This window comes from Salmo salar, chromosome 09 (genome assembly GCF_965601325.2).
Source record: "Salmo salar chromosome 09, fSalSal1, whole genome shotgun sequence".
NCBI lineage: Eukaryota > Metazoa > Chordata > Actinopteri > Salmoniformes > Salmonidae > Salmo > Salmo salar.
Window position 1 is genome coordinate 127,176,736 of NC_138299.1, and position 12,765 is coordinate 127,189,500.

The following is a 12,765-nucleotide window of genomic DNA, read 5'->3' on the forward strand; positions in this document are numbered from 1 at the left end:
TGAGTTGTTTATTCAAGGCATTTTCTTTCTGTATTACCAGAAAACACAACACTATTTGAGTAACTTTATGAATGAGACAGTGGAAATATGTTGTTTTCTGATATCCTCTGTACTAAGCCACAGCATCTCCTTCTCTGTAGTGGCTTACCGGACTGAGAAGCAGTCCAACCAGAGCGGCTGCTGACCTTTTCCGCCTGGCCATTGAAAGGGGAAGCCATTACAAAGAGAAACAAGAAGTGCAGGACAGTGAAGCATAGCCGAGGGGGCGAATACAGCAACCACAAGCACTCTAAACAAGGCAACTGTGGTCATCTGAGTAGCAACCACATGAGTGGGAATCAACCCATGTAGACGTCTTACTCAAACTATGAGTAGGACATTCCTCAAACCTGTAGTTCTCACTTTACTCAGCCAGGCATGAGGTATTTCAAACTTAATCCGCAGACTCACTGTAACCAAACAGGGTGCTCGGTTGGTAAAACCACCTCTGCATTGGCCCACATGACCACTCCAGCAGCCCACACCATCAGTAAAGCTGGCCAAGATTGTGGGGGTGAGCTGTCTGCTTGACACCAACACAGAAATTATTCTCAGTGTGTGTGGCCAGGCGACAGCACATTTTTAACAGGTTACTGTGAACTTGACGCTGCCCTTGTCCCAGACATCTCAACATTGAACTGGAGTACCAATGAGTCATTTGGTCAAAGACAGAGGATTATGGGGGAGGATAGTCATTTCCTCAAATCAAATGGGTGTAGCTGGAATAAGCGCTGTCCTAAAACAAAGGCAATAGTCCTAACTTCATGACTCCAACTCCACTTCGATGTAAGAACAAGAAGAAATGTTTGGTGGGAAAGCTGGCATTTGTGCCCAGCTGAACCTGCTTAGGTCATCATCCTTGGGACTCGTTTCACAGCATTGGTGGGAGAAAAGAGAGAAAGAAGACAGGAAGGGGAGCGTGACGTTTCTGCTTTATTCCAAACATTCCCACTGGGGCAGATGTGTAGCTCTGGCCTCAATAGCCTGCACCTCATCTGCTCTAAATCTGTCACCTCCTTCTCCACGGAGGTTCTCAGAGTCAGAGATGTCTTACACAGCCTCTACAATAGCACAGCCTGGAATCATCTCTAATAGTGATAGTCAGTCCGGTCTGCAAGATCAGAATCTAGGAACCAAGAATGCTCGATGGGATTCCACAGCCCATTTTATAACACATAGCCGAGGCCTATAAAGTAAACAGTCGTGACGCTACTCACCTAAAGTGTTTCATCTGGTGAATGCACGTTTGAAATCACCAGAAATACGTTAAGACCAAAGCCTTCCGGCAGTGGAATAATCAATCATAAATACCTTTCTCATTAACATTAAGTCAGGCAAAGGTTTAAAGATCAAGGACGAAAACCAGAACGTGACAGAGGGGAAGGGGAGGGGTATTTGTAGAAAACCTTTGAAAGGCAGGAACAAAGTCCAATGTGGAGGAGAGAGAGGGAAAGAGGGAGCATGAGCCTGAGAAAATGTGACCAAACGAGAAAGGCAGGCTGGCCCAGTAGACAGCATTGTCACATGAACTGCCTCTTCCTGTCGTTGCCTGCCTCTCGCACTCGTTGCCTTATAAGGCAACGCATTTAACTGCCTGTCACTGTGGCGATGATGTAACAGCTTACCACCAAGTGCACTACCCCCCGCCGCGCGCGCACACACACGCACACACACACACACACCACAGTGGGTTTTTTTAAACACCTTGGGGGGGACATTTCTCAGACAGAAACATTTGTTCCAAAATTGGCTAGCATCTTAAAGTGACAATCCCACATCCTTTCACAACATTTCTGTCCCTGATGTTTGTTTGATCTAATGTGTGTGAATGTGAACCCCCCCCCCCCCTCATAACCCGCCCCCACCGCCGACTGACATTCCACAACCAACCTGGCCCTTTATGACTCACAGCCCTACGTGTCTGACACACACAGCAGGCGCTCACTCACACACTCAAAATGGATGCCAGAACACAGGCACACACACACACACATACACACACACACAATGCCAAGATTCTTGCTTAACTATTGTCCAAATGTCCATTGCCTAATCAGACCTATACACAGTTGAGAGCACAATCACATAACTCTCACCCAACATGTAAACATCCAAGCAGCCTTTTCTAAACAGAAACACTGATCCCAAACATTATGAATACTAGGAGGGGGAGAACACCTCACCAAACAGCACACCCCTCCGCAGTCAGGGGGTGTGACAGGTGATGTGGTGAGAGTGGGAGGGAGCCCTGGAGCTCAGCCCCTCTGGAGCCATGCAGGGGGTGGGGGCAGACCGAGCCCCTTCAGAACCCACCCGGCACAGGATCTCTGGCTCGACCACAGCCCTGACTGACTGACTGCGACCCACTTCTCCAGCCTCCCCATCTACCCCCCCCCCCCCTGGGTCACTGCTGCATCATGTCATAAACACATGTACACACTAGAGGTCGACCGATTAAAAATCAGCAAGACCAATTTCAAGTTTTTATAATCGGTAATCAGCATTTTTGGACGCTGATTATGGCCGATTACATTGCACTCCACGAGGAGACTGCGTGGCAGGCTGACCACCTGTTATGTGAGTGCAGCAAGGAGCCAAGGTAAGTTGCTAGCTAGCATTAAACTTCTTATAAAAAACAATAAATCTTAACTTGTTATGGATAGGGGGCAGTATTTTCACGTCCGGATAAAAAAACGTACCCGATTTAATCTGATTATTACTCCTGCCCAGAACCTAGAATATGCATATAATTATTAGCTTTGGATAGAAAATACTCCAAAGTTTCTAAAACTGAGTATAACAGAACTCATTTGGCAGGCCAAAACCTGAGAAGATTCCAAACAGGAAGCGCCCTCTCTGACTATTTCATGGCCTTCTTGATCATCTCTATCCAAAACAGGGGATCTCTGCTGTAACGTGACATTTTCTAACGCTCCCATAGTCTCTCAGAAGGCGCCAGAACATTGAATGATGACTTTTTTGCAGGCCATGGCTGAAAAACAGTAGCGCATTTGGTAAGTGGTCGATCTGAGAACAATGAGACTGGCGCGCGCGTGCACGAGACGACTCCATGTTTTTATTTTCAGTCTTTGAACGAAAACAGGGTTTCCCGGTCGGAATATTATCACTTTTTTACGAGAAAAATCGCATAAAAATTGATTTTAAACAGCGTTTGACATGCTTCGAAGTACGGTAATGGAATATTTTGAAATTTGTCACGAAACGCGCCGGGCGCGTTACCCTTCTTTACCCTTCGGATAGTGTCTTGAACGCACAACAAAACGTCGCTATTTGGATATAACTATGGATTATTTGGAACCAAACCAACATTTGTTATTGAAGTAGAAGTCCTGGGAGTGCATTCTGACGAAGAACAGCAAAGGTAATCCAATTTTTCTTATAGTAAATCTGAGTTTTGTGAGTACAAAACTTGGTGGGTGTCAAAATAGCTAGCCATGATGGCCGGGCCATCTACTCAGAATATTGCAAAATGTGCTTTCACCGAAAAGCTATTTTAAAATCGGACACCGCGATTGCATAAAGTAGTTCTGTATCTATAATACTTAAAATAATTATGTTTTTTGTGAATGTTTATCGTGAGTAATTTAGTAAATTCACCGGAAGTGTTCGGTGGGAATGCTAGTTCTGAACGTCACATGCTAATGTAAAAAGCTGGTTTTTGATATAAATATGAACAAAACATGCATGTATTGTATAACATAATGTCCTAGGAGTGTCATCTGATGAAGATCAAAGGTTAGTGCTGCATTTAGCTGTGGTTTTGTTTTTTGTGACATTATATGCTAGCTTGAAAAATGGGTGTCTGATTATTTCTGGCTGGGTACTCTGCTGACATAATCTAATGTTTTGCTTTCGCTGTAAAGCCTTTTTGAAATCGGACAGTGTGGTTAGATAAAGGAGAGTCTTGTCTTTAAAATGGTGCAAAATAGTCATATGTTTGAAAAATTGGCGTTTTTGGATTTTCGAGGAGTTTGTATTTCGCGCCACGCCTATCATTGGATATTGGAGCAGGTGTAGATGTAAGAGGTTAACATAATCACTAGTTAACTACACATGGTTGATGATATTACTAGGTTAACTAGCTTGTCCTGCGTTGCAAATAATCAATGAGGTGCCTGTTAATTTATCATCGAATCACAGCCCACTTCGCCAAACGGGTGATGATTTAACAAGCGCATTCGCAAAAAAAGCACTGTCGTTGCACCAATGTACCTAACCATAAACATCAATGCCTTTCTTAAAATCAATACACAAGTATATATTTTTAAACCTGCATATTTAGTTAAGAAATTCATATTAGCAGGCAATATTAACTAGGGAAATTGTGTCACTTCTCTTGCGTTCAATGCAAGCAGAGTCAGGGTATATGCAACAATTTGGGCCGCCTGGCTCGTTGCGAACTGTGTGAAGACCATTTCTTCTTAACAAAGACCGTAATTAATTAGCCAGAATTTAACAATTATACATTTTTTTATTTCACCTTTATTTAACCAGGTAGGCTAGTTAAGAAAAAGTTCTCATTTACAACTGCGACCTGGCCAAAAGCAGTGCGACACAAACAGAGTTACACGTGGAATAAACAAACACAGTCAATAACACAATAGAAAAAAAAGTCTATGTACAGTGTGTGCAAATGAGGTAAGGCAATAAATAGGCCATAGTGGCAGCTGGTGCTTAAAGTTAGTGAGGGAAATATGGGTCTCCAGCTTCAGTGATTTTTGCAATTTGTTCCAGTCATTGGCAGCAGAGAACTGGAAGGAAAGGCGACCAAAGGAGGAGTTGGCTTTGGGGATGACCAGTGAAATATACCTGCTGGAGCGCGTGCTGCGGGTGGGTGTTGCTATGGTGACCAGTGTGCTGAGGTAAGGTGGGGCTTTACCTAGCAAAGACTTATAGATGACCTGGAGCCAGTGGGTTTGGCAACGAATATGAAGCGAGGGCCTGCCAACGAGAGCATACAGGACGCAGTGGTGGGTAGTATATGGGGCTTTGGTGACAAAACGGATGGCACTGTGATAGACTATATCCAATTTGCTGAGTAGCGTGTCGGAGGCTATTTTGCAAATGACATCACCGAAGTCAAGGATCGGTAGGATAGTCAGTTTTACGAGGGCATGTTTGGCAGCATGAGTGAAGGATGCTTTGTTGCGAAATAGGGAGCCGAGGCTAGATTTAATTTTGGATTGGAGATCCTTAATGCGAGTCTGGAAGGAGAGTTTACAGTCTAACCACACACCTAGGTATCAACATTGACGGTTGTGCAATGTAACAGCAATATTTAGACTTAGGGTTGCCATCTGTTCGATAAAATACGGAACTGTTCCGTATTTCACTAAAATAAACGTTTTGTTTTCTAAATGATTGTTTCCGAATTTGACCATATTAATGACCTAAGGCCTGTATTTCTGTGTGTTTATTATATTATAATTAAGTCTATGATTTCATATTTGATAGAGCAGTCTGACTGAGCAGTGGTAGGCAGCAGCAGGCTTGCAAGCATTCATTCAAACAGCACTTTCCTGCGTTTGCCAGCAGCTCTTCGCAATGCTTGAAGCACAGCGCTGTTTATGACTTCAAGCCTATCAACTCCGGAGATTAGGCTGGCAATACTATAATGCCTATAAGAACATATTGCACTTTTACTTTCTTCGCCAACACTGTTTTTGCATTATTTAAACCAAACTGAACATGTTGTTTCATTATTTATTTGAGACAAAATTTATTTTTATTTATGTATTACATTAAGTTAAAATAAAAGTGTTCATTCACTATTGTTGTAATTGTCATTATTACAAATATTTAAAAAAAATCTATAAATAAAATATTTTTATTTAAAATCAGACGATTAATTGGTATCGCTTTTTTTGGTCCTCCAATAAATCGGTATTGGTGTTGAAAAATCATAAATGGGTCGACCTCTAGTACACACTTAACCCCCACCCCTCCACCCGGTCTAAGAGTATTTGATTCAATGAGCCTGTCTCAGATTGACCCCCACAGAGTCAGTAGGCTTGGGGTGCTAAGCCGGGGGGTACCACCATACATGCAGGTGGGGGATATCACAAGGCCGTTGAGTGTAATCCCCTGTTAATGACTTTCGTAATGCACTGGAGCCCCCCGGGCTGCTGCGTGGACCAGTCCTATGTTAGCATCGGATACTGATATGTTCACATTCTTACATGCTGGAAATGAATTACACTGGCCTAGTCCATAAAGAGCATGGTAGTAGAGTAATGCCAAAGACTTAGATGTGTACAGCTCAGAGAAAGACTGAACAAGATCAACAACAATTAAAAGAAGAGTGGTACTGCGTGGCACACAAGCACAGCATGAAATCTATGACAAGTTTCCAACGTATTACACTGCGACCACAGAACAACACACTGTTCTTCTCACCGGTGGTGTCAACGCTTGCATACTGAGGCCTTCATTCACACATCTGTCTGTCTGGGGCTACGCTGCTGCAGGTCGTTAGGCTTTCCAGTACACTGCTGCAGTGGAGGGCCCCTGTACAGAGCGCTCTTTGTTAAAATCGCTCTCGTTTAAGAATGCCTTTGGGGGCTTTGATTCGATTTGTCCGAGAGATTGTCTGGTGCACTTCCCTGGCCTGCACGGCTCTGAGGAAGGAGAACAGATGCAGGCCATTGGGTGATTCCCCAGTGAGTATAGGAGAGGAAGGATTCACTGGGGGGAAACATATCTAAACTCAGCAAAAAAAGAAACGTCCCTTTTCCAGGACCCTGTCTTTCAAAGATAATTCATAAAAATCCAAATAACTTCACAGATCTTCATCGTAAAGGGTTTAAAACACTGTTTCCCATGCTTGTTCAATGAACCATAAACTATTAATGAACATGCACCTGTGGAACGGTCGTTAAGACACTAACAGCTTACAGACAGTAGGCAATTAAGGTCACAGTTATGAAAACTGAGGACACTAAAGAGGCCTTTCTACTGACTGTGAAAAACACCAAAAGAAAGATGCCCAGGGTCCCTGCTCATCTGCGTGAACATGCCTTAGGCATGCTGTAAGGAGGCATGAGGACTGCAGATGTGGCCAGGGCAATAAATTGCAATGTCCGTACTGTGAGAAGCCTAAGACAGCGCTACAGGGAGACAGGACAGACAGCTGATCGTCCTCGCAGTGGCAGACCACGTGTAATAACACCTGCACAGGATCGGTACATCTGAACATCACACCTGCAGGACAGGTACAGGATGGCAACAACTGCCCAAGTTAAACCAGGAACGCACAATCCCTCCATCAGTGCTCAGACTCTCAGCCTATTGCGGATAGAGGCTGAACTGAGGGCTTGTAGGCCTGTTGTAAGGCAGGTCCTCACCAGACATCACCGGTAACAACGTCACCGATGGGCACAAACCCACCGTCTCTGGACCAGACAGGACTGGCAAAAAGTGCTCTTCACTGACGAGTCGCAGTTTTGTCTCACCAGGGGAGATGGTCGGATTCGCGTTTATCATCGAAGGAATGAGCGTTACACCGAGGTCTGTACTCTGGAGTGGGATCGATTTGGAGGTGGAGGGTCCGTCATGGTCTGGGGCAGTGTGTCATAGCATCATCGGACTGAGCTTGTTGTCATTGCAGGCAATCTCAACGCTGTGCGTTACAGGGAAGACATCCTCCTCCCTCATGTGGTACCCTTCCTGCAGGCTCATCCTGACATGACCCTCCAACATGACAATGCCACCAGCCATACTGCTCATTCTGTGCGTGATTTCCTGCAAGACAGGAATGTCAGTGTTCTGCGAATGGCCAGCGAAGAGCCCGGATCTCAATCCCATTGAGCACGTCTGGGACCTGTTGGATCGGAGGGTGAGGGCTAAGGCCATTCCCCCCCAGAAATGTCCGGGAACTCGCAGGTGCCTTGGTGGAAGAGTGGGGTAACATCTCGCAGCAAGAACTGGAAAATCTGGTGCAGTCCATGAGGAGGAGATGCACCGCAGTACTTAATGCAGCTGGTGGCCACACCAGATACTGACTTACTTTTGATTTTGACCCCCCCCCCCCCCCCCCTTTGTTCAGGGACACATTATTCCATTTCTGTTAGTCAAACTGAACAAGTTCCACAGACGTGTATGTCTCAGTTGTTGAATCTTATGTTCATACAAATATTTACTCAAGTTTGCTGAAAATAAACGCAGTTGACAGTGAGAGGACGTTTCTTTTTTTGCTGTTTATGATGCACACCCTGGGCCTGCTGTGATAGGGCCCTCTGTCAGCTGGCCGGTGACACACAGGGAAAGGCAGGTCACACTACAGACAGAGATAGAAAAAAAACACCCAAAGTTCTTTCCTCTTCTCTCACCCTGCAGGTTAGCCACTAAGAGGCCTGGTTCAGGAGCAGGGACACCTCAAGGGCAATTCTCCTCCTCTGGTGAACAACAATCATCTCTCTCTATTAGCTCCCACTCTGCTCTGCCTCACGCTGTGCTTAGGACTCCAAATCTCTCCTACCATGTGGAACTGAAAGACACATCTGATTCTCAGGGCTACTTCTACAACTGGAGTTGAATAAGGAAGCAACAGAAAACCACAGAAGCCACAGCCTTCCTTCCCCTTTCCTGCTACTCCCTTGAGATGGACTCTAGTAGGAGTCACAAACTGGGCTGAACTATGACAAACAAGCACATTGGACTGGGTGAGTTTAAATGGGGGCATCTACAGCACGAGATGAGCCAGTAGTCTTGGCACTTCCTACTAGAGAGTTGGTGATGCCTGTGCCCAAAGTAGCATGAATACCCTTTGTTTTGCCTTGATTCAACGTTCAATTTAGAGGACAACCTTTATGAGTCTAGTAGATGAACTGTCTGGTGTATCTGTGTGTTTCTGGTCTTTATACGGTTGTCTGTGCGCTAGCAACAGTCTCTGAAGAGCTGCCTTTGTGTTGCAACACACCCATAAAAAAAAAGCCAGGCATTTCTCTCCCTCCCTGACGATCTGCCAGTACGCCTCTGTAAATGCCTGACTAGAAAGAGCACCTCCCACATGAGGACCCGACCACATGGCCAAAATGTTAAACTGCACTGGCTTGGTGATGAAGTCGAAATCCAACCGGCTGCTGGCCAAAAAATAAAAATATATAGCCTAAATCCTAAAAATAAGCCTGTGTATTTCCGTGGGCCGCGCTCTAATCCTCTTACAAACAGTCTTTTGTCTGGGCCCTGTACACTTAAGAGTCTTTCAGTGGCGCTGCAGACATTATATGCAAACAATGGGCCAAGGAGAGAGAAAGTGTTGCTGTGGCTGGTTCTCTCTGTGCCCTCTCTGACTGGGTGCAGGGTGAAACCTCGAACTGACGGACAGCGACATGACTCTGGGTTGGCCTAGTAGCTGCTGGGTCGCGCTGTAATATTTAAAATTGCACATGCCCTGCATGCAACCACCAGGGGTTCACAGTCAGACAAACACTGTGTTGGTGGGTTTCTGCACTTTTCCAAGGGCTGGGGGCAATTAACAACATCCCATTAACAAATCCCAACACGCTTAGTTTCGAGACCCTCTCTCACACTGTGCCCCACTTACCAGAGTCTTTAATAATAAAACGAGAAGCCACAATAGAAATGAGGGCCTCAGAGAAAACACTTCAAAGAGCTGCTTCTCTCTATGACCTCCCCTTATGGCTACAGGGTAGGAGGAGCCTACCACTAACCATACAGAGATAACAGTATGTGTTTATGTGTACCGTTGACTGGCAGCTAAGCCTGTTCACTCAAGGCTGTTTTGTTTGGTTGTTAATAGACACACACCTGCTAGGAGCGCCACCAGCAGGTTCATCAGATCAAACCACATCCATCCAGACCACCCGGTCTCGACACAAACCCTGCTGAGCGACGGTTAAACCAATCAAACCTGAAGTTTATAAGCCAACCCTCGCATGACTTCTATCCAAACGGATCTGAAAAGTAGTTCGTTGGGACTATGTCCTTCAGCTCAAGGTTACCCTGGCCATGCCTTCCTGATCCTCCTTAGCCCTTCCACCAGAGCCATGTTCTTATTAAGCCCCCTGATCCAGCTGGGATCAGGGTGGGATCATGTCAGAGGCCAGCCTGCTACCAGAGCTTGATGCAGCTCAGACACCAAGTCCTGCGGTTAAACAAACACTAGATACATTAAAACTCAATGACAAGTCAGTGGGAGGATGGAGTCAGTGGTAGAAACTTTTCAATTACGAGTCAACTTTAAAAGGGCGTGGCCCAAGGCAGATCTTTACCAAATGGTATAGCAGTGGACTGTAACTGCTTGAACTATATCACTGATGTGGTACTTTGGATAGAGCTGTCCATTGATAGCATGCCCCAGGAGTGATGACCCAGTCAAAGATCACCTTTAAAAGTAACTGGTCTCTGGTTCATTGTGAATTCAGGTGGACTGCGTAGCTGTAGTAGGTATTCTACCAGCCCAAATGTCAAGGTTAAACTGTGGAGGAGCCTTTCCAATAGGAGAGATGAAAGCCTTCAGCTTGCTCTAACAGTTGACACATACAAATAGACAGCATGTTTCTCTGAAGCAACATCTTAATGTAAAGTACAACGTAGTCTCTCTGCACATCTGCTCCCAGTAACAACAGTCTCTCTGTGGACTGACACTGACTGGATATGAAATCTCAGAACCAGCCTTTTATCCAGCCAGTCTTTCCTGAAGGGCTTTCAGTGGATTTATGGGACAGATGTTGTGTAGGGTTCAGGCCAGGGTTAACTTCCAGCACATCTACTGCTGCAGGGGTGGTGCCACTTGGCAAGACCAGTAACATGGGTCAATTGACAGAGATGCACATGATATCTAGTGAAACCTGGCAGGCTGTGCCAGAGGATGGTATTTCAGGTACTTCACTTTGGTGTTTGACTATGGGTGTTGTGGTAGAGTTAGCTAGACAAACGCACTGGTGACTAAAAGCCACTGTTGGCAACTGCCATTTCTCACTAAAGCAAGATGGTTTTCTGTAGTTCAGGTTAAAAGCGTCTCATAGTACAGGGGTAGGCAACCCAGGTCCTGGAGTGGCACAGGCATGTTTTGATTTAACCGACCAGGAAGACCAGGTGTGATGAATTTAGGCAATCACTGAACTGACCAATTAGCTCAGTTGGTCAGGTGTGGTGTCTGTGGCACTCCAGGAACAGGGTTGCCAGCCCCTGTCATAGTATGTATGGGTTATATAGCCTGCAAGATAACTTAGCCCACTTCTGCATTAGAATACATACAAATAAAATGCCTAGATCAGTATCTATTACAATTGAATTAGAGTCTCAGACACAAGGCCATGATTAGACAGTGGATTGCAGTAGTGGTGCTTTTAATAGCAGCAGATAGTCTTGTGCTCTAGGCCTGCTAAAAGCCCTGCTGAGCAGCACTGTGGTCTGGCTCCCCTGCGTCACTAAGCTTGGCTTTCTCACGGGTACAGACTAAATAATGACTGGTCCACCACTGCCAAAAATACTACCTGCACCGACACCTTGGTGAGGCTTTTATCAGAATAGATATATGCCAGACACACATCACACCTTTGCTGACTGAAGGGACAAACAAACAAAAATGCTCATGCAATTACTTTGCACAAACCAATCTACTAGTGTTGACTGGCTAAATTGCCAGAACATGCAACAGGAGAGGGAACTTTGTTTATTTAAACAGAACAGTGTTTACCACCAACCCATGGCGAAACCCCACAGTCATTACTCTGCTATGTGGAAGAAATAACTTCTCTCCTAAATCCCCCTCCCACTCCCCATAATAATGCAGCCCCTCCCCTTCTTCACAGACCACACCACCACACCCAAACACACATTCCTTTCTCCCAATTGCCTACAAGCCCCCAAAAAGCACAGGGCCTGGTCCAATAAGCACAGACATACCTACACACAAACAAGCAGTGCTTCAAGTTGATGTATACAAACACTGTCTCACATGTACAGACAGAAACCACAGACTCAAGTAGGAGAGCTGCACATTGCAGATATCTGACTCCTGGCTTTAAACAATCCTAAATGAGATTTGGGGGATGATATTTATAGCCAAACACAGTGGCATGTTGGCACCAGCTCAGAAGACAACCTCCCAACAGAAACAGAGTTTTAGTACTACTGATAAGGAGGCTACACAGGATGTACAAGTCAATAACATGAGCCACACCATTATAGTGTGTGTGTTGCTCCTCAATTTCAAAGACCCCATCTATGGCCTTTACCATGTGAAGGCATTATGGACCTCTCCTCACTCCCCTAAAATGTAGCCCCATAAACAGGAAGGGGAAGGAGAAACAGACCAGAAAGAATGGCTGACACAGAAAAACACAAATAGCCCCCCCCAACCAACCACTTCAAAAACGGAAGCACCCAAAGATGGTAGGACAACACCCCTTGCCAAGCCCTCAATATGTGGCCACAACTTCCCTGCTAGCCTGCCTGCCCTGGAGGACTTTCCCAGCGCGCCACATTCTCCACATCTGCAATCCTGCAAAAAAAAACATTTTTTTTCCAATCGGGGGAGGAGGAGAAAAAAAACTAAAAAACAAGACCCCCCAGCTATAATGGGCCACAAATGGAATGTTTCCCCCTGCATGCTCTTGCTGTGGGAGAAAGAGAGAAAAGAGGGAGCGAGGGAGAGGGGTTACATTCCATTCTGCTCTGCCCCCTCGCCGCCTGGTCGTTTTACATTCAGCTGATTTCAGATCAGGGTCAGCAGTATTG

The 12,765-nt window shown here is 45.5% G+C and overlaps 1 protein-coding gene across 6 annotated transcripts in view; it reads right to left on the minus strand.

Annotated features, from left to right (window-relative positions):
* The window catches only part of LOC106612603 (alpha-actinin-4), a 43,720-nt gene that overhangs the window by 28,351 nt on the left and 2,604 nt on the right, over positions 1 to 12,765 (minus strand). The window lies entirely within an intron of this gene.